We start from the raw sequence: 20,603 nt of genomic DNA on the forward strand, positions 1-20,603 counted from the left end.
CGCTACGTGCATGTACCACTCTCCTGGTCTTACCTGAGTATTAAATTCTCATATCCAGCGAGCTTATTCCAGAAACGTTACATTGTTTGCTTCTTCAAGCAGAGATTAAGATGGGAGCTACGAATGATTACCGTATGCTGTCCGAGGTTACAGAACGGAGAAGTTTGGGAACCCACTAAAGTATGATCGGCTGTAATGGGGCTGATGATGATTAAGTGTGCAATGCAAAGATAGGGGAAACATATGAAGGAAAGAGATCCGTGAAAAATGTGGTGTTGGGAAATGTATTTGACAGCGAAAAAGAAGAAAAACAAGAGGAGAAGGAGGAGGAAAAAACGTGACGAGTACTTATAATAACAGAACAATGCTGTTTACCAAAATATAAGCAATAGATATCTCACTGCACTTGCACTTGTCTGTATTAGTGTATTCGTATGATTAACACAGGTAAAATAAAAGCACATTTTCTCTTCTGACGATTTAAATGCATTATATGGTAATTCTGTTCGAAATCACGGCCCCCCCCTCCTTATCCAAAGTGTTTGATCCGACCCTGTAAAAATCTGAAATGAGGATATTGATGATGCCCTCGATATCACTGACCCAAGCCAATTTTGAGATATGTGAACAATATTAGCTAACATTGAAACCATGCAGGTGAGAATCAGAGGAGGCTTTTATCATTAAGCGATCTCATACGGGATAATGAGGATAAGGATACTGTCGATGTCCATGATCGCAATGACCCCAACCAGACTGCAGGCGAATAAATGTGGACGGTACTGGCTGATACTGCTAAGCCCTATAAATACCGTGTTGGTTGCAAAATCCCCTCAACTCCGCTCTTCGTCCGGGGATCATGGTATTACGCTCGGCCCGCTTCATCATTAATGGGAAGCGGGGAAAGTTCTGAGCCCAGCTGAGAGGCGAGCAGGATGGCTGAGAGGAGCAGGGGAAAAGACAGGGGAAAGGCTGGAGAAACAGACCGGGGAAAGGTTGGGGAACAGACAGGGAAAGCATAGACAAACAGACAGGAAGAAGACTGCGGAAACTGGTAGAAGGAAGGCTGGATGATGAGACAGGGGGAAGGCTGGAGGAACAGACAGGGGGAAGGCTAAGGTTAGAGGAAGGCAGGAGAAACAGACAGGGGAAGGCTGGAGAGAGACAGGACGAAGGGTGGGGAAACGGTCAGGGGGTGGGTTGGAGAAACAAGCCGAGGGGAGGATGGGGAAAAGGTGGGGAAACTGACAGAGGAAGACTTGGGAAACAGTTAAGAGGAAGGTTGGAGAAACATGGAAAGGGAGGCGGAACAATGGGACATGGGTGGAGGAACAGGAGGGAACGTGGGAACGGGCAATAGTGACCAGGGAGGAAGGTGGAAAAGGAAAGAGTATACTGTAGAAGAAGGTTATGAGAAAAAAGAAAGAAAAGAGGGTCAAATGGAAAGACAGATCTAAGGGGCAGGCTGGGGAAACAGATCATTATATAGGGATGAAAGAAAGAGTGAGAAAAGGAAGAACGAACAGGAAGGATGGAAGGGAAGGAAGAGACAAAGAAGCAAGGAGAGAAAAGGAGAGAAAGGCACAATAGAAAGGGAGGAACCCAATGGTGGATAGACTGGCGATATAAGAAAGGGAAAGAAAGTGACACAAAGAAGGACGGCAACGGAAAGGGAGGCGGAGACTGAAAAAAAAAGGGGAAAACAATTAAAAAAAAGAGCAAGACAAAGCAGAATGATGGAATGGGGGGTTATGAGAACCAACAAGAAAAAGGATGGAGAGGGGAACAAAAAAAGTGAAAAATAAGGGGAGAGAAAAAAAAAAAAGGCTAAAAGCTAAAAGGATAGAGCAGTATGGGTTCTAAGATGCAACTGGGAAAGGAAGAATAGCAGGGAATATTAGTAACGATTATGGTGAAGAGGATACTGAGTTGAGAAGCTACGAGGCGAAGAGGCTACGAGGTTGCCAGGAAATGAAGAAACTAGGAGGTGAAGAGGCCTGAGGTGGAAAGACTATCACGAGGAGAGGCTAGGACGTGGGGTGGCTAGGGGTGCAAAGGCTATGAGATGGAGATGCTATGAGGTGGAACGGCAAGGCGGTGGAGAGGCACGGAGGACGGGAAGCAGGGGGAAGGTAGAGGGAGAGGACGAGAACCGGAGAGGAGGGGAGATCAACAAATGAAAAAAAAAAAAAAAGGAGGTGGGGGGAAGAGAAGAGAAAACAGGGGTAGGTAAGCAAAAAAGGAGAAACGCAGTGAGGAAAACTGCTTAGAGGCAGACGCAAAGGAAGAGGGGAGAAAACAAACAGAAGGGACGCGGAAAATAGTAAAAACAAAGGGAGAAAGAGTAATGTACGAGATACAAGAGAATGGAGGAGAAAATAAGAGATAAGGATGCTAAACATAAAAAAAAAAGGGAAGACGATGACTCAGGGAGAAGAACACACTTGAAAGACCCAGAAAGGAAGGCAGGAGATATCGAGAGGAAGGAACTGCAAAATATAGGAGAAACGAAGGGTCTAAGGGATGGGAGTGAGGGGTGGATGGACGACCTGGGAGGGGAGGGGAAGACAGGAAACAGATATACAAAGGAAGCGCAGATGCAGCGAGGATACAAGTGTGAATGGGAGGAAAGACAAAAACTGAAGAAGGAGGAAAAGAATGAAGGATGCCAGAGAATGAGAGGAAACAAGAAAATGACAAGAAGTAGCACTCAGAGAATACAAGAATACTACACCCAGTCATAGTCCCTCAAAGGACGCGCGCGCGCACACACACACATGCAATCTACTTCTGCGCATGTGTGTGTGTGTGTGTGTGTGTGTGTGTGTGTGTGTGTGTGTGTGTGTGAGAGAGAGAGAGAGAGAGAGAGAGAGACTGTGGGGTAATAAAAAGACAATATATTAGCCAGAAGTGGATACCCCTGACCTCTCTAGTGCCCGATATTAAATGTCCCACAACTACCACACTGTCTGCCACAACTACCACACTGTCTGCCACCACTACCACAGTTTGCCACCACTACCACAGTCTGCCACCATTATTACACTGTCTCCCACCACTACCACACTGTCTGCCACCACTATCACAGTTTGCCACCACTACCACAGTCTGCCACAATTATTACACTGTCTCCCACCACTACCACACTCTCCCACCACTACCACACTGCCTCCACTACCACACTACCTCCACTACCACACTACCACCACTATCACTGCAACCACTAACACACCGCCACCACTACCACACTGCCACCACTACCACACTGCCACCACTGCCACCACTACCACACTGCCACCACAAGCGTACTTTCACTATAAGCCTCTGAATCATCACCACTACCACCACTCAAAGTACCAAAACTACCACCAACTTCTCAGCAGTAATTCGTGGCCCGTTTTCCAGTCTTCACTCTCATTCAGACTCGCTTCCTCATTCTCACTCACACGCCCTCATTCTTACCGTTACTAATCCCCCCCCCCTCCTTCTTGCTCTCACTGACTCACTATCTTACGCACGAATTTACTGCCTTATTCTTATTCTCACTGACTAACCCTAATTCTTACTCTCAACCATTCGCTGTCTTATACTTGCTCTCTGTGACTCATTCTTATTCTCACTAATTTACCCCCTCCCCTCTCTCTCTCTCTTACTTCCTCTTGTACACTCTCACTAATTCACTCCCTCGTTTTCATTTTCACAACTTCTCTTTCTCCTCTTCTACCCTTAGTCCTTATCTCTTCCATCTCTCTAATTTCGTTTCCTATCTACCTTCAAGGACGCTTTCCTCTTCCTAACTACTTTCAGCGTTTGCACCTTCCACTTCTCCCTCTCCCTCTCATCCTTTCCTCCATCCTTGTCTTTCTTTACTCGCCCTCCCACCTCCCCGCACCTCTAGTTCCGCCTTTAACTACTTCACTCCCATGACGTATTTTTATTTCCTCCTTCACCTCAGGATAAACTCTGGGACTGTACGACCCACTACTAGAGGGTCTTACCATGTTGAATATAATCCGATGAAGAGGGAATAAATTTAAATATTACACAATCCTGCTGAAAAGAATAACTCCTTTCCTTCCTCCTCTTCCCTCCTTTATCCCACTTCCCTCCTTTATCCCAAAATCCTTCCCTCACTCTTATCCTATCCTCATATCCTTCAAGATCACAGTATCCTCACCCCTACTTCACCACTAACAGCAACAGTCCTTTCCCCAACCCTCCTCTCCCTATGAATCTCTCCCTTAATTTTCTTCACCTTCCCAAGCCCCCCAAAACCCTTTCCTATCCCTCCAGTTCCTTAATACATAGCACATACCCCCCTCTACTCTCCCCAACCCCCCAGTACCCCTTCCTCTCCCTCCCCAACACCTCCTCCCTCCTCCCCCCAAAAAACGCCCCTCTTTATCCCAAACATTCCTCCCACCACTCCTCTCTGTCCCTCCCAAACACTCCTACAGATTTTTCCCGTCCCACTCTTTCCCAAATATCCCTCCCAATATTCCTCTTTGTTCCTCCCCATCCCTCAAAAAAATGAATAAAAAAATCAAACACTTCCTCGTCCAATAACCCCTCTCTTTCCCGTTAATACTCCTTCCCATCCTTTTGAAAAAAAAAAAAAAAAATCCCCGTCTCTTTCTATTCCCAAATACCCTTTCTTTTGCCCCCCAACACTTCTCCTCCTCCCTGCCATCCCCTTCAATTTGTCAGAGAGTGATGCAGAGAGGCGTGTCGTGATCGCCCGAGCCTTGAGATTGATGGAGTCCGGGTCTCTGTATTCTTAGCGAGTGTCCTGGCCCCGCCTGCCTTGATCCCTCGGGCCGCGGGGGGAATACACTTGACCTACTACATGCCGACCCACAGCTCTCTCTCTCTCTCTCTCTTTTGGTGTTGTTAGAGCTCTTTCCTGTGCTGGTGTGTGTGTGTGTGTGTGTGTGTGTGTGTGTGTGTGTGTGTGTGTGTGTGTGTGTGTGTGTGTGTGTGTGTGTGTGTGTGTGTGTGTGTGTGTGTGTGTGTGTGTGTGTGTGTGTGTGTGTGTGTACTGGATTTTCCGTATGCTGTTTTTTATTTGTATGCTGATAATTTTGTGTGCTCAGTTTTTCCGTGTGTGTGTGTGTGTGTGTGTGTGTGTGTGTGTGTGTGTGTGTGTGTGTGTGTGTGTGTGTGTGTGTGTGTGTGTGTTTTCTTCCTTTTCTTTTCTTTTTCTTTCTTTTTTTTTGTTTTTTGCGTGCTGTTATTTTTTGTGTGGTGAGGTCCGTCGCCTTGATCCCTGGGGCTACGAGGGGAATACACTTGACCTACTTCACCCCACAGGTCACTTTTATGGCAATATTCTATGTAAGCATTTTTTTCTTCTTCTTTACCTTCTCAGTGCTAAATCCAAAGCCTCTCTCTTTTCTTGTGTGTGTGTGTGTGTGTGTGTGTGTGTGTGTGTGTGTGTGTGTGTGTGTGTGAGAGAGAGAGAGAGAGAGAGAGAGAGAGAGAGAGAGAGAGAGAGAGAATTTACCACCTGTTCAAATAACTTTCTCTGTCCAAAACCTTGACTAAATCCCACCCACTTTTCTTTAATCCCCATCACTTTTTTTTATTTCGGTGATTCATTCCTGTTCAATTCCACGTGTTTCGTAACTTTCTCCACTTTACTGTAATCTATTCCTCTTTTCTCGTGGCATATTCCACTCTTTTATTTGTAACCTGCCGTCTGTTTTTCGAGGCATATTTTTCTATTTTAAAGTGTGTTCTATGGTTCTTTCTGTGGCCTATTCTTCTCTTTGTTTGTGACATATACCTGTTTTTTTGTGTCGTCTACTCCTCCCATTTTTCGGGGCCTTTTCCATTTTTGTCATGGCATATTCCTCCTCTTCTAATTTTCATGATTTACTGTACACCCATCTATCTTCTCTGCAACCTCTAAGCCTCCTCTTCGCTCGCCCTGCTTCCCTAGTACCTACTCTTTGATGCACTCTGGAATTATTCATGTCCTACCCTCTACTTGCCAGACCTCTTGATCCACCAGCTTCTTATTTCTTACCAGTCACCTCATCTTGACCTGCCTACGCCTTGCTCTCTCTTCTCGTAACCTCTTGATCTGCTGGCGCCCTTTCTTCGTGACCTGTTCATCCACTTACGCTATGCTCTCTTCTTCAGTGACCTCCTCCTGACCTAGTTACACCCTGCTTGCTTTTCCAGTCACCTCCTCCTGCCCTGCATACACCCTGCTCTCCTTTCCATTCACTTCCTCCTGCCCTATTTACACCCTGCTCTCTTTTCCAGTCACATCTTCCTGATCTGCATAAACCCTGCTCTCTTTTCCAGTCACATCTTCCTGATCTGCATACACCCTGCTCTCTTTTCCAGTCACCTCCTCCTGCCCTGCATGCACCCTGCTCTCTTTTCCAGTCACCTCCTCCTGCCCAGCATACACCCTGCTCTCTTTTCCAGTCACCTCCTCCTGCCCAGCATACACCTTGCTCTCTTTTCCTGTCACCTCCTCCTGTCCTGCATACACCCTGCTCTTTTTTCCAGTCACCTCCTCCTGCCCTGCATACATCCTGCTCTCTCTTCCAGTCACGTCCTCTTTCCTCGCATACACCCTGCTCTCCTTTCCAGTCACCTTCCCTTGCCCTACATACACCCTGCTCTCTTTCTCGTAACCTCCTCTTGACCTACTTACACCCTACCCTCTTTCCTCGTAATCTCTTGAATCCTAACGTCCCATTCACCTTTTCGTGACCTCTTGATCTGCTAGAACCCTACTCTTTTCCCATACTCTCCTCTCCAATTACCTACGCCTTATCCTCCTTGGAACCTGCTTACGCACTATTCTTTTCTCGCGAACTCTCGACCTTTAGCCATGGTCTCTTTTCTCATGGCCTCATCTTTATATACCCAGGTCCTGCTCTCATTTTTCATGAAGTCCTCTTGACCTACTTACGCCTTACACTCTTTTCTAGTGACCTCCTGATGGGATTGTTTTCCAGTGACGTCTGTTATCTTGTGGCCCCGTACCTGTGTGACGGCCGCATAGGGACAACTGTTTGCCTGTGGTTGACGGGTCTACTTGGTCAGACGGACGGAGAGTGAGCAAGAATAACAACAACTCTTAGGCTACAATATACACTCTTGACCAGTATCATACTAGCTTACTCGTGCTGCTTCCAGACAATATTATTTTAATTAGGCAAGATCTTTTACTGAAAGGGTTTTGCCTGTGGTTGACGGATGTACTTGGTCTGACGGACGGAGAGTGAGCAAGAATAATAACAACTCTTAGGCTACAATACAATAACTTCCCTGCATGTAAGGTCCTTCGAAGTAGTGATGGGAAATTCAAACCTGCTTAACAATTATCGAGTATTAAAGAATTTCACGTATATATGAAAATGTTTATTGAGATGCGGAAGATACAACATTTCTGGCGTTCATGGACTTCTTCCGGTATGCACAGAGACGAACATATGTCTGTATGAGAGAGAGAGAGAGAGAGACTAAAGCCCCTACTGTACCCCGAAGAGGATACAGAAACACAGAAACAGCGCAGGGGATGGACAATTATATCCTCCATTACTTCCGTTCAAGCCAGGATTAAAAAATGGGAAAAACATCAAAGCCTGAGCGAATCTCTTTGAAAATTTCTCTCTAATTATTGCGTTTCATTCACCTGCGATCTGAAAGGATTATTCATTATTCGGATTAAACACTCTTTGGGCGATGATGTGTTCCGATGTATACGCATATGAACGACGCATGGGGGGAAAAATGAAAACAGTCACGCTTACATACGCTGAAATACTGAACATCAAAGCTTGTAAATGCTCCGAAAACACACACACACTCACACTTAGTTTTTTATATATTCCCGTCATACAAAACACACACACACACACACACACACACACACACACACACACACACACACACACACACGTCAATATGTGCACTACCAGGAAACAAACCTGAGTGAAGGCATATTAATCAACTGAGGTTCAGATGATAGCAATAAAACCCGCTGAGTGGAAGATGAACAGACTGGAGATACGAGAGAAGCCTGGATGAGAGAAATCAATGGATAGATAGGGGTATTCTAGTCAGTTATGGAGACCTGCTCGTATAGCTTCCTTAATACTTTACATCTGTATATGATGGACAAATTGCAGATGTGAGAGAAGATAAGACAGCGAATCGAATAGAAAGATAAGGGACTGTATTATCGTAGGCTGAAAAGGCTGGCCAGTTCCTCTTCCTTACCAAAATTGAAATCTGGTGGAACTTCACCAAGAGGGAGCATAAAGTTATGTCTCTTGAAGATACTCTGATTTAGCATGCAAGGGGTAGAAGAGGAATGGGACTGCAATCGCCGAAAAGGCAGTTAGATGCATATACAGCAGTTGGAGCGACGTTCAGGTTCATCAAAGGAACTGACAGCAACAGAACCGTCAGAGTGAAAAAGAAATGAGAAACAGGAAAGGAGAAAAATTAATTAAGATCTTGTAGACTGATGGCTGAGCAAGAAATGATGCTTTTGGAGGGATACTGTAAGTCACTGCGATCATTATGGACTGATTTAGTTTGACACGTCGGGCAAATTATTCTGCATGATTTCGGACGCGCACACACTGTATGTGCAAGTGGGTCAGGGATAAACAGGCAACAGTAATTACATCTCGAACCCCACAGCTGTGTTGAGGAGAGCATCAGAGGAATCATAGTCAAACTCACAACTGTGCAATTATAAGCCCGACAGAACAACTCATTTCATAGACTCTTCACAATCAAGAAGGATCTTGACCACTGATGGAAGTAGTTTTCGTGTTAAATCAAGGATGTACTGTCTAAAGACCTCAAAATTTGCAAGGCTAGACACACAAATGTCTCTCCTACTGAAGTCTAGGGCAGGTTACCGAGACAGAACTATGGTCAGAGCCCAATGAGTAAAAGAAATATGTTGCAAATAAGCCTTTTTTGCTATAACATTCTCCACGACTGACGTCAAGATGTTCCAGGTCATAGAGAGAAAAAGATTTACAGATAGGTCTGTTAATCCCGTAGGCCAGTGGAAGGCCAAAAGGAACAAGTACATCTTTAATCTCTACTTTAATAGAGACTAGTACATCAACTCGTCTCCGACAGCTGTTCTCGCACGAACAGAACATACCTCATGGACCAGTTTTCACCCATGGACCCATTTTTACCTACTGGACCTACAGTATGTTCTCATTTGGGTCCATCTCCCCCGAGAGATATTCCCCACGAACCTATTTTCCCCACATGGACCTGATTGCATCCTGGACCTAGTCCCACCATGGACCTATTTCCCATGGATGTATTTTTGTACTACCCACCCACATACCCACTGCTTCACCCCGTGCCGTCTGTCTCAATATGGACGTTGAATCAATAACTTCCCAGACGTGGACACACACACACACACACACACACACACACACACACACACACACACACACACACACACACACACACACACATACAGGCACAGCAGATTTAATAATACAGATTTCTGGGAAGGGGATGATGGAAGGGATGTGACTTACTTTAGAAGCGTGAGAGCAAGATAATGTGGGCTATTCAGTGCAGTTACGGGAGAGACAAACGGCAAAAATGTATACTGGATACCTTGAGATTAAACAGACACCAGCACGCAGTGTAGATAAACTCATATGATTTATATGAAGTTTCAAGAACACGAATACCAGTACGGATGGCCTGTGCGAACACAGCAGCAACCACTGTTTTGGAAATAAGTGTAGAGAAAGTGTGATGCAAAAAAAGGGAATTTTTGTTAGGTACGGGTCAGAGAGGGTTTGATGGTAATCAACGAAAAGTTTGAGGAAAGGTAACAAATGTTATAAAAAATTTATGGAAAGTGGGCCATACATTGGTTCCGACCATCCCAGGGGACCACTGACGACGATATCTGTGGCCCCTATCAATGAACACGGCAAGTAGTTTAAAACACCATGCTGACGTGAATTATCAACAGACTGAGAAAGGTGTACTGTCTCTGCTGTTTGGTGTACAGATAAGGGGCGGTTTTAAACGGCATGATGGACAATTTTCGGTATCATTATGGAGTTCCCCAAACTTCCATGTCACTTGCTTTCCATCCAGAACTGTACTGAGTGACAAGTATTTACAGCTTATTTCCTGAAACAATTTATGCCAGCACCGTACGTCAGAGTAAAACACACTCTTCATACGTAACTCACTGAACCCTGGTAATTCTTTTTAACTTTGTTCCTGCCATGTTAAGCAGATTTATTCAGAATAGGGTGGGCTTATCGAACTGTTTAGGTTACGTAGAGACTTAATAAATCCCTGCAGTACGAGAGGCCAATCCTGAGCTTAATAAACTCGTCTAGTAGCAGCAAGAATGAACTAAAAAAAAAAAGTCACCTGAACTCAAGACATCATCACCGTCAATCAGCAAGACAGATCAAGACACACACACACACACACACACACACACGTATCAGTCCTCATCACCGAACCGGATTGTGTTTTTTTCTTACCCGGACCCGCTTCTTTTTTCGTCGCCGCCTCGGATCTGACAAGTGAGTTTTCATCAGCACGGCCGCTCCAGCATCCGTTTTATATTGCTCCTCGTTATCGGTCTCCGTGTGTGTGTCTGTCTGTTTGTCTGCAGGGGATCTGGCTGGTTCTGTGCGTACGGATGGACATATCGGTTTGCTGTATGAGGCAGGGGATGTGTGTGTGTGTGTGTGTGTGTGTGTGTGTGTGTGTGTGTGTGTGTGTGTGTATAAATAACAGTAAATACGCGTGTGCAATACCATATGTGCACTATTTATGGTGTTCAAATCTGGGAATAGACTTGACATTCTGTACCATGAGGGTCAGACGTTAAAAGCGCTACAAACTTCCACACATCACCTCATCGGCGCTCATACCCACTGACCATACTGTTTACAAGCCACGGCTGTCTCACACAGGATCGATATAATGATACTTCGGGTGTTTTTACGACAATCGATGGGTCTTTATGTAGATCAGGAATATAATTGTTAAGGAAATTCAGATACTCAAACTGTTCTTGCCCTTGCTTGGTTCCGAACTGACGTCTTTTCAGAGAGCAGACTACCTTTTTAACCAAGTGATTGCTGCGTTATTGCGTGTGTGTGTGTGTGTGTGTGTGTGTGTGTGGTGTGTGTGTGTGTGTGTGTGTGTGTGTGTGTGTGTGTGTGTGTGTGTGTGTGTGTGTGAGAGAGAGAGAGAGAGAGAGAGAGAGAGAGAGAGAGAGAGAGAGAGAGAGAGAGAGAGAATTTGGTGCCTCAGCTACATTACCATCCAAAGACACTTCATCAGGAACTTTTAATCTCTCTCTCTCTCTCTCTCTCTCTCTCTCTCTCTCACACACACACACACACACACACACACACACACACACACACACACACACTTTGCGTTAAGAGGTTGGGATTGGCCTGGGAGAAGAAATAAAAATCTTATCTTTGGTACCAAGGTCGTGAATAACGGAGGAGTAAGGCTGAATGAGAGAGAGAGAGAGAGAGAGAGAGAGAGAGAGAGAGGATAAAGGCTGGAGGTGAAGGTGAAGAAAGGAGGGAGACAATGAATAATGCTTGAAAGGTTAAAGAGAAACTAATTTTAAATGTATGAGGCTCCACTAGAACTAATCTATAACCTCTTCAACCCAAGCACGTTATTAGTCTAGCTGTTCCCAGACAATTTTACTCAGAGGGAGACTTCTTACCAATAAGGGGTTAATAAAGTCTGTCTATAATTCTTCCTGTTCGACCTTTCTCCTGAGCTGAATAAAATTGTCTTAAGGTGCAAAAGAATATAATGAAAAAGTAAATCATCGTGGAGAGGATGTTGAGCTGGTCCAATGTTAACTTATGAGGAAACGTATATTTGTACCTAATGTTGGCTACCTTGAGACGACCTTTGGAGACATTATTTGTAGCGACTGATTAACATGCAATCTCCATATCCCCTTCATACCCCGATTTTTCTCAAGTTGAATAAAATAGCACAGCGGAAGCAAGAATAAAACAGAGAAGACGTTATTGGTGTAAGGGAATTAATCAACAACTTCGTCTTTAATATGAGGCGTAAAAAAACAAAAAATACAAGACAGCAGAAAAATATACACAAATAGCATTACCAAAATCCTTATGAAAAATGCATTAATACCCTCTGATCATTACATCGTCATCTCTCATTATCATCTCCCCCTCATTCTCCGTCATTTCTCCTCCTTTCACCCCCATTTTTTCCCTCCTTCCACCAGACATTCCATCCATCTTTCCACTGCCCAGCCTCTCAGACCTTCCACCACCGCCCTTCTCTCCTCCCACAACAAAAAGCCTGATGAACCATAGAATGTTATCAATCCGTTTCTTTCACATCCTCCTCACTCTCCACCGCCTGCCTCTCTCAATATTTTCAACTTCTTTTTTTAATCTTCCGCCCATTTGTGTCAAGCTGCACTAAGATAAATCCTTCTACAACATCCACAACACCACCAGCAAAATCAGAACATTTATTTCACCAAAAAAAAAACATCATTCTCGCCAACACGTGTGGAAATAATCTGAATCTTGTTTTAGTGACACCAAAAAATTTAGTTCATTAGGTTTTAATACCAGAGTACTTTAGTACAGTGAACATCGTATAGTCACGGGCAACTCTAATTTTGTACCAGCGAATATTGTACAGTCACGTTCAACTTTAGCTTCGGTGACGAAATAAATAACGCCATTAATTAGAGTTTACCAAATTACAAGAGGACTCATTCCCCCCAGCCTCAACCAACTCACCACTTCCACAACAATCCCATCTTAACCACATCATGATCACAACCAATACCATCAGCTTGCCACATCACCACGACGGCCAGAATATCATCGACACACCACCATCACCAAAAAACGGCATCACCGGAACAACAATAATACCAGCACTATACACAACACCACTAGTGCACCCTTTCAAAGCAGCACCATAACATCATCCCACCAACACGGGACAATATCACCACCACGGCACCAACATTCCACCAAAACCACCACACAATCTTGTCCCCTGCCACCACATTCCCCCCCCTCACCACCACCACTAAGCCTCCACCAACACTCCCACCATCGCAACCATACCACAACTAAACCAACACCACCACCACACCCCCGCTAAAGCCACACGGCACCACCACAACCACACCACAAACGTCATAACAGCACCAGAAGAACATCAAAACATCCTCCCTATAATATATCCTGATCGAATATGGAGTCTACGAAATGAAGTGACCTCAAAGGGACAAAAAGAATTCAATTTGGCTTCATATTTTGGATTCAAAGTGGGCTCCCGGATACGAGTCTATTAATCCAGAAAATACGTCATCTTGCCCTTTCTCATTTTTTTTTCAAAGGTGAGAGGAAAATAAATTAAAGGTGAAAATGAAGTGATTTTTCCAGGGCAGCGTGGGTGGAGGGTATAATTCGAGGTTTGAATGAGCTGGTCCGGATATGAGAGAGAGAGAGAGAGCAGAGAGAGAGGCATTATAATCTAAACAATATTTGTATTTCATGATGAACCAAACCACATCAAGTACAGTGGTAGATAAAAATGGCATAATCTTCTGACTTGTCACAGAGCAAAGGAAATCAGTTTACATTAAATAATAACCAAGAGTTTGCGAAGAGAATATAATACATGGGAAAGTAATGTTGAACTAGTGAATACCAACGAAGAACCTAACAAAATAAAAAGATAAGAAATAGACCTTAATGCGAGGAAAATATATACTCACGCACAGTGTATTACTAAGGTGCTAGTATTTGATCTTCCCCCTTCTTTTTTTCATGCTTATCAGCTGGAAAAAACATCGACAAAGACGATGATGTAGGTTTTATGGCGATGAACACACTTACGAATGGTGAAAATTAGCCGAGAAGAGAATTTTTGGGGTGTGCCTGGTGCCCTCGTCCTCAGGTGTTCACGGTCCTCACGATTTAATGATACACCGGTCCTGCAGTGGACACTCAAACGGCTGAGGTGAAATTATAAATACAGTATATATATATATATATATATATATATATATATATATATATATATATATATATATATACATGAGCAGGTTAAATGCAGCCATACAATAAAGACACACTGATAAACAAGCAATTTCGAAAGACAACTAACAAAACAAAAACAATGCGACATACACAGGAGCTCGGCCAAACCGGCGGCGAGCCAAATAATTAGTGCGACAGACGCAGGCCAACACAAAAGCAGACAGAGGCAGAAAGCAATGAGAAGAGAGGCACAGGCGAACACAAAAATAGAAAGAAACAGAAAGCCCAGCCAGGTTGCTATGACGACAGCTTCCCCATGCGACGCCAGCGCTGCCTCCCACCCTGGCGGCGTAAAGGCGAACTAGAGAAATTTCACCGAATCAATCCATACAGTGATTCCAGGTATATCACTCAGGGTATTGCGGGGTACTGTTAAGGTCTGTCGGGCACAATCGCTCACAGGCCGCTATCTGGTGTGTGTGTGTGTGTGTGTGTGTGTGTGTGTGTGTGTGTGTGTGTGTGTGTGTGTGTGTGTGTGTGTGTGAGTTCATCGGGTTTCTGGGAAGGTCTTCCACTAAACACAATTTTCCAACCATGATTTATCGGAGGGTCAGTCCCACTCACCAAATTTAAAATTCTCAGAAAAATTGGATGGAGGGCAGCTATGGCTCTGATTAAAACTCTCAGAATAATTGGATGAAGGGCAGCTATGGCTCTGATTTTTTTAGATTTGTTGTGCAGTCGGCCACAGGAAAAACTATACACCTCTGGACCTTTCTTGGAGGATTTTAATAAGTAACACTACCTTGAACACCATCAACAACTGAACGGAAAATGATCATCCTGAGCTGTTGCCCTTCCTAGCTGATATAAAAACATCGGCCGAGAAAATGATATACTTTTTGTGTTTATATTTCTCCCTTTGTATACTTATTGCCGTGGCCGACCCTACAATGGTTACTTAACCGCAATGCGATATTTGGGGAGCGTGACCCCCAACGATTTTTTGGGGGGCTAGCCCCCTCTCAAAAATAAAAACGATCAGATAAAGGTGACACTGAGCACATGGATTTCAACATAATGGGAATAAATATCGCCGCTCCGGGTATGTAGTCAGACTGTAGGGTCGCTTTGACAGTCACTGCCACATCATAGCTACTGCTCACTGCATTTCACGCAACCACAACCAAGTATAGTATTTTAAGCTGTGGGAGTGACGTAGCTTTGTCCGCTGGAAAGGCTACATCAGGTCTCAGGGAAGAGAAGTAAGACTGAGCCTGGAAAACTCAACCAAAACAGTAAGCGAGGTGTGTGCAAATCCTAATTTTTAACAGTGATTTATGAAACCAGCTGGTGTGTGAGTGAAAGTGAGAGATTTGAGTGTGTGTGTGTGTGTGTGTGTGTGTGTGTGTGTGTGTGTGTGTGTGTGTGTGTGTGTGTGTGTGTGTGTGTGTGTGTGCAAACGAGTGAAAGTGAGAGCGGTGGAACACGTGGACTCGTAAATTATCTTTAATATGAGTACAATGTGGAGCGAGGCGCCTTCCCGCGGGCCCTTGTGCAGGGGGGAGGGGGGGAGACAGAAGCCAGAGAGAGAGAGGGAGAATTAGGATGGGAAAATGGGGGGGAGGAGGTGATGGAGAAAGGGGGCAGGAAATATGAATGCGGTGTGGGGGGAAGAGAAGGGTAGGGGGAGAGAGAAAGGGGAAAGCTAATAGGGATGGAAGAAGAGGGGGCGAAAGGATATGGGGAGGGGGGAAAATTGGGGAAAAAAAAAATTACGAAGGGGGAGGAAGAAATGAAATGAGGTGAAAAGGGGAAGAGGAAAATGAGAAGGGAGGTATAGGGAACAAAGTGGTAAAGGGAGGAAGATGGAGGGATATAAAGGGAGGGGGGAGGCAAGTCGGGAAAAACAATGACAAAGAGGGAGGGAAAGAAATGCGGGATGGAGGAAAATGAGAAGGGAAGGAGAAGGGAAAGAAGAGACGGAGGGGGAGAGAGAGAGAGAGAGAGAGAGAGAGAGAGAGAGAGAGAGAGAGAGAGAGAGAAGAACTGAGTGGTGAAAGAACGAACTGAGGAGAAGAGAAAGAACAGGAGGAGGAAGCTGGAAAAATCGAGAGGAGGGGGAAGGGAGGGGGGGAGGAAAGGCGGAGCGCGAGAGTGGGGAGGAAAATTGGAAAGGCTGTGAGAGGCGAAGAGGAGGGGGAGTGAGTGGGGGAAGGAACACGGACGAGAAAAAGACGAAAATGGGGGCGGAGGACCGAAGGAGGGAGGCGGCAGGGAAGTGGGGGGAGGGAGGGGTGGCCGAGGTGCCAGAGAGAATGTGGGGATGGAGAAATAAAAGAGGAGGGGAGAGAAGAGGAAAGATGCAAAAAATATGAAGTGGGGTGGGGAGAAGGGAAAACTGGAAAGAATAAGAAAGACAGAAATGAAGTTGGTGAAAACAAGAGGCAAGGTAGTTAACAGGGGAAGGGAGAATAAGCGCGTATCCCGCACAGATGATGCTAAGGCGAAAACTTTCCTCCACCTTTAATATGGAGGCTGAGTTCTGAGCAACAATGATGCTGACCTACTGCCTAGAGACGCTGCGACACTCATGTTCCCTGATGCCAGAAAAAAAGCTGGTTATGAATCAACTTCTCAGAAAAGGCGCATCATATATATATATATATATATATATATATATATATATATATATATATATATATATATATATATATATATATATATATATATCCAAGTGGCTTTCATCTCAGACTCACTATTCTTAAAACAAAAGGTCAACCTCTTAGGTGATACTCAAGTGATCCAACAGGTTTGATCCAAATCACATCAAGAGTTGTGACTATTTTCTTCACAGCCCAGCGAGCTTCACTGATTTGACCTAAACTGTTTGTGCTGACCTCATCCTGTGACCTTGGCTTTTAACCTTTTCATGTGAGTGTGTTGTTATCCTCTAAATTCTATTAATTTTTTTCCTTGCCTTATCTGCAATTATTCTACAAACTTTGGTCTTATTAAAAAAAAAAAAATTAACTTGACACTGGAATTTAACACTGACCTTTGACCTATTGTTCTCAAAACAATGGATTTACTACTTGGTTGATCCTTAACACTTCCATCAAGTCTCACTGAAATCAGATCAAAACTGTTTATTTTGTTAACAATCACATCCATGGGCTGAACTTCGACCTTTACCTCTGACTATTCTCAAAACTGAATCATTTCATTACTTCCTTATCCCCGACCCTTTCTCCAAAGTTTAGACTAATTGGATAAAAACTAAGTTGATTTTGTTGGGCTAAACTATGACCTTGCCCTCTAACCTACTGTTCTAAAACACATCAGGCTTTCCCTTAAGTTTGGTTAAATCCAGATCACAAATGTCTGAGTTATTCTGTTACACACACACACACACACACACACACACACACACACACACACACACACACACACACACACACACACACACACACACACACAAACTTTCAAGCAGTATGTCAAAGCAAGATGATTATGGTAACTATCCTGGTTCTATAATTAAAGATGATCCGAGAATATCTCATCAGGATGGGGAAGAAAGATGCTGATTCAGGAGTAGCTTGACTGGGGGGTATGTGGACCTGTATTCTCGTCGGTAAAGGAAGCTCCCTAACACCTTTTCCTAAGAGATTTAGTTTGTTTAGTACACCTTACTGTCCTCTTGTGTTGTATAAATACTTCCAACGTCGCCATACACAGCATTAATATCACAAGAAAAGATATTAAAAACCAAATCCAAAAATAAATCGCTAAGGATGCGGTGTTGAGGAGCTTCCTTAACTGGGGAGAAAAGGAACCCTGGTCTCACGCTCAAATCAAAGTAAGATACTTATGCTCTCTTGGCTCTGTAGGAAGTAAAAATGGAGAGAGAGAGAGAGAAAGAGAGAGAGAGAGAATCCCCCCCCCTCCTACATTCCCAAGAACACTTGAAGTAAGAAGTAAGTGGAGACGGTGAGACGATCAGTGGGTAAAACCAGGTGTGGAGTAGCATCTGCCCAATTATCTGCAATACCACACCAGTAGCATTCTCTCTCTCTCTCTCTCTCTCTCTCTCCTTAAGACACGGACATATTTTCTTCAATCATCCTCAAAATATTATTCTCTCTGCTTACTTTTATACAGTATTCTCTTTAATTACAACAGTCTACTGGCAACAAAAACCGAAGTGTTATCATTACCAAATATCTTCCTATATAAGCCTCAGGTAACAAAACCCCATCACCAAGAAGTGCCATAAGCAGCAGTTCCCCTTCAATCCTCATCAAGCTTTGTGCTTTGCTTTCCACAATTCTCGTTCCTTCCCAAATGGCAGTGTGCATTCCTCCTTCCCATACGCTATTGTTGTGTGCGTCGTACTGCCATTATATAAAAATTGGTCAAATAGCGCTTCTCATTCCCCTTTTGAATTCATTTTGAGTCATGTAACGTAAATTTATTTTACTGTAATTACTAAATTTACAGTTCTTTTCTTTGAGCTTTATGTAACATAGACTTGTGTTTTATTTCTTCACATTAAGCTTACTTTAGTTTGCCGCTCCTAGTTTGCACAAACTCACTATTCACAACTGGTATTTCAGTCAGTTCTTCCATATTTAAACTTAAATCCGTTGTGCCAGCCAGGAGTTAAGCACCGGCAAGAACCTGTCCATTATTATTAGTTTTAGTTATTGACTGTCAGGGGTGAAGTCACTTTCTTAAGAGGCTAACAGTACTAACAACCAGAACTTGTGGGCAATTAGTCTCTGCTGTGTACTGTTAAGAAAGTTTATAAAATTCTCGTCCTTAGAGAATGGGCAATGTAAGCCGGCATAAAGTAAAACTTACTACTTGATCTTCACAAGTCAATTCCTTGTCCTTACTTTCGAGCAATATTAGCATTTTTAATTCTTAAATTCACATCCCCCCGTGACAACAAGGTCTACGAATAAGACAAGGATATACATTAAAAAAAATAAAGTGCCCAGGTCGATGGTGTATATTTAATTTTATTCTTGCTATCTTCAATTATGTCTCTTCAATTCAAGAGTGACGATCGAAATGGAGATTAGATTCTAGCCTTCATTAACCCCTACACTACTTACGGACTCTTAGGTATATATAAGCGTCTGACGGCAGCAAAAATAAATTACATGTTACCGGTACGTCATCGGGTTGAAAAGGTTAAAAGGTGTGAATAATTAGCAGGAGTAGACGTACCTGGAGATCATTTAGCAGATAATCACCTCCTACGAGTTGCGACATCAGACAGTAGACACAAATGAGATGATAGATTAACAAACAGCACCTCCTGATCGATCTGAAAATTAAAGAGATACTGAATGAAACAGAGAGATGCTGAATTAAAAGATAGATTCTGAATTAATGAGATATACCGAATTAAGGTGAGATACTGAAAGAGGCATACTAAATTAACGAGAGATACTGAATTAAAGAGATACTGAATTATGGTGAGAAACTGAAAGAGACATACTAAGTTAAAGAGTGAGATTGAATTAAAGAAAGACCCTGGATTAGCAAGTCAACGACGCCAAACTAGCAAATAAACCACCGAAACTCGAGAAGAAATTACACAAACTGGATAACGAAGCCCCGAAACACGATTACACTCTAGTAAGCAAAGGTAAACCAGCCAACGAAGCTCCGAAACTAGCACACAAAGCCTCGAAACTAGTCAACGAGAAGCCGAAACTAGTACACAAAGCCTCGAAACTAGCCAACGAGAAGCCGAAACTAGCGAAAAAAAGAAAAATGTAGCAAGAGCGAGGCAGGCCCCTACCCCACCTGTTACTGGGCCATTGTGCAGGGGTAACAAAAGAGCGGGCCAGGAGAAGTCTTTTATTGTATATGAACCGGGAGGACTACGAGACGGGGGAGGGAAAGTGGAAAATGGAGAGAGAGAGAGAGAGAGAGAGAGAGAGAGAGAGAGAGAGAGAGAGAGAGGGAGGTTATTATGGAAAAGTGAAACGAAACAGAAGAAAAGGGGGGAATGCAAAGAGAGACGGGGATGAAAAAGCAGCAACGAAGAATAAGGAGAGGGAAAGAGGCAATGGAGAGAGAGAGGGTACGGAACAATGGAGAGAACAAGGAGAGGCAGAGGGACAATAAAAAGAATGAGGAAAGGAGAAAAATGGAGAGAAGTATAATGCGTGGGAAAACTGGAAAGAGGGAAATCGAAAGAGAGAGAGAGAGAGAGAGAGAGAGAGAGAGAGAGAAAGAGACTGTGAGCTGGCAAGGGTTAAACACGAGGAAAGGACGTGCGGGAAAACAAGCAAAGAAAACCCGGAAGCAGAACAATGCAGAAAACAAACAAATAAACGGGATAGCCGGATCCGGCCCAACATTTAATAATGTCTTCCTTGGCCCGTGGCCCACCCTTCCACAAAATTTCATCAAAATTCGTCCATAACTTTTTCAGTAATCCTGATAATTGACAAAAAAAAACTAACAAAAGCGGGGTAAAACATAACCTCCTTGGCGGAAGTAACAAATATATAA

This window comes from Coenobita brevimanus, chromosome 66 (assembly GCF_032717465.1).
Source record: "Coenobita brevimanus isolate Jiangsu-jjx chromosome 66, ASM3271746v2, whole genome shotgun sequence".
Lineage (NCBI taxonomy): Eukaryota > Metazoa > Arthropoda > Malacostraca > Decapoda > Coenobitidae > Coenobita > Coenobita brevimanus.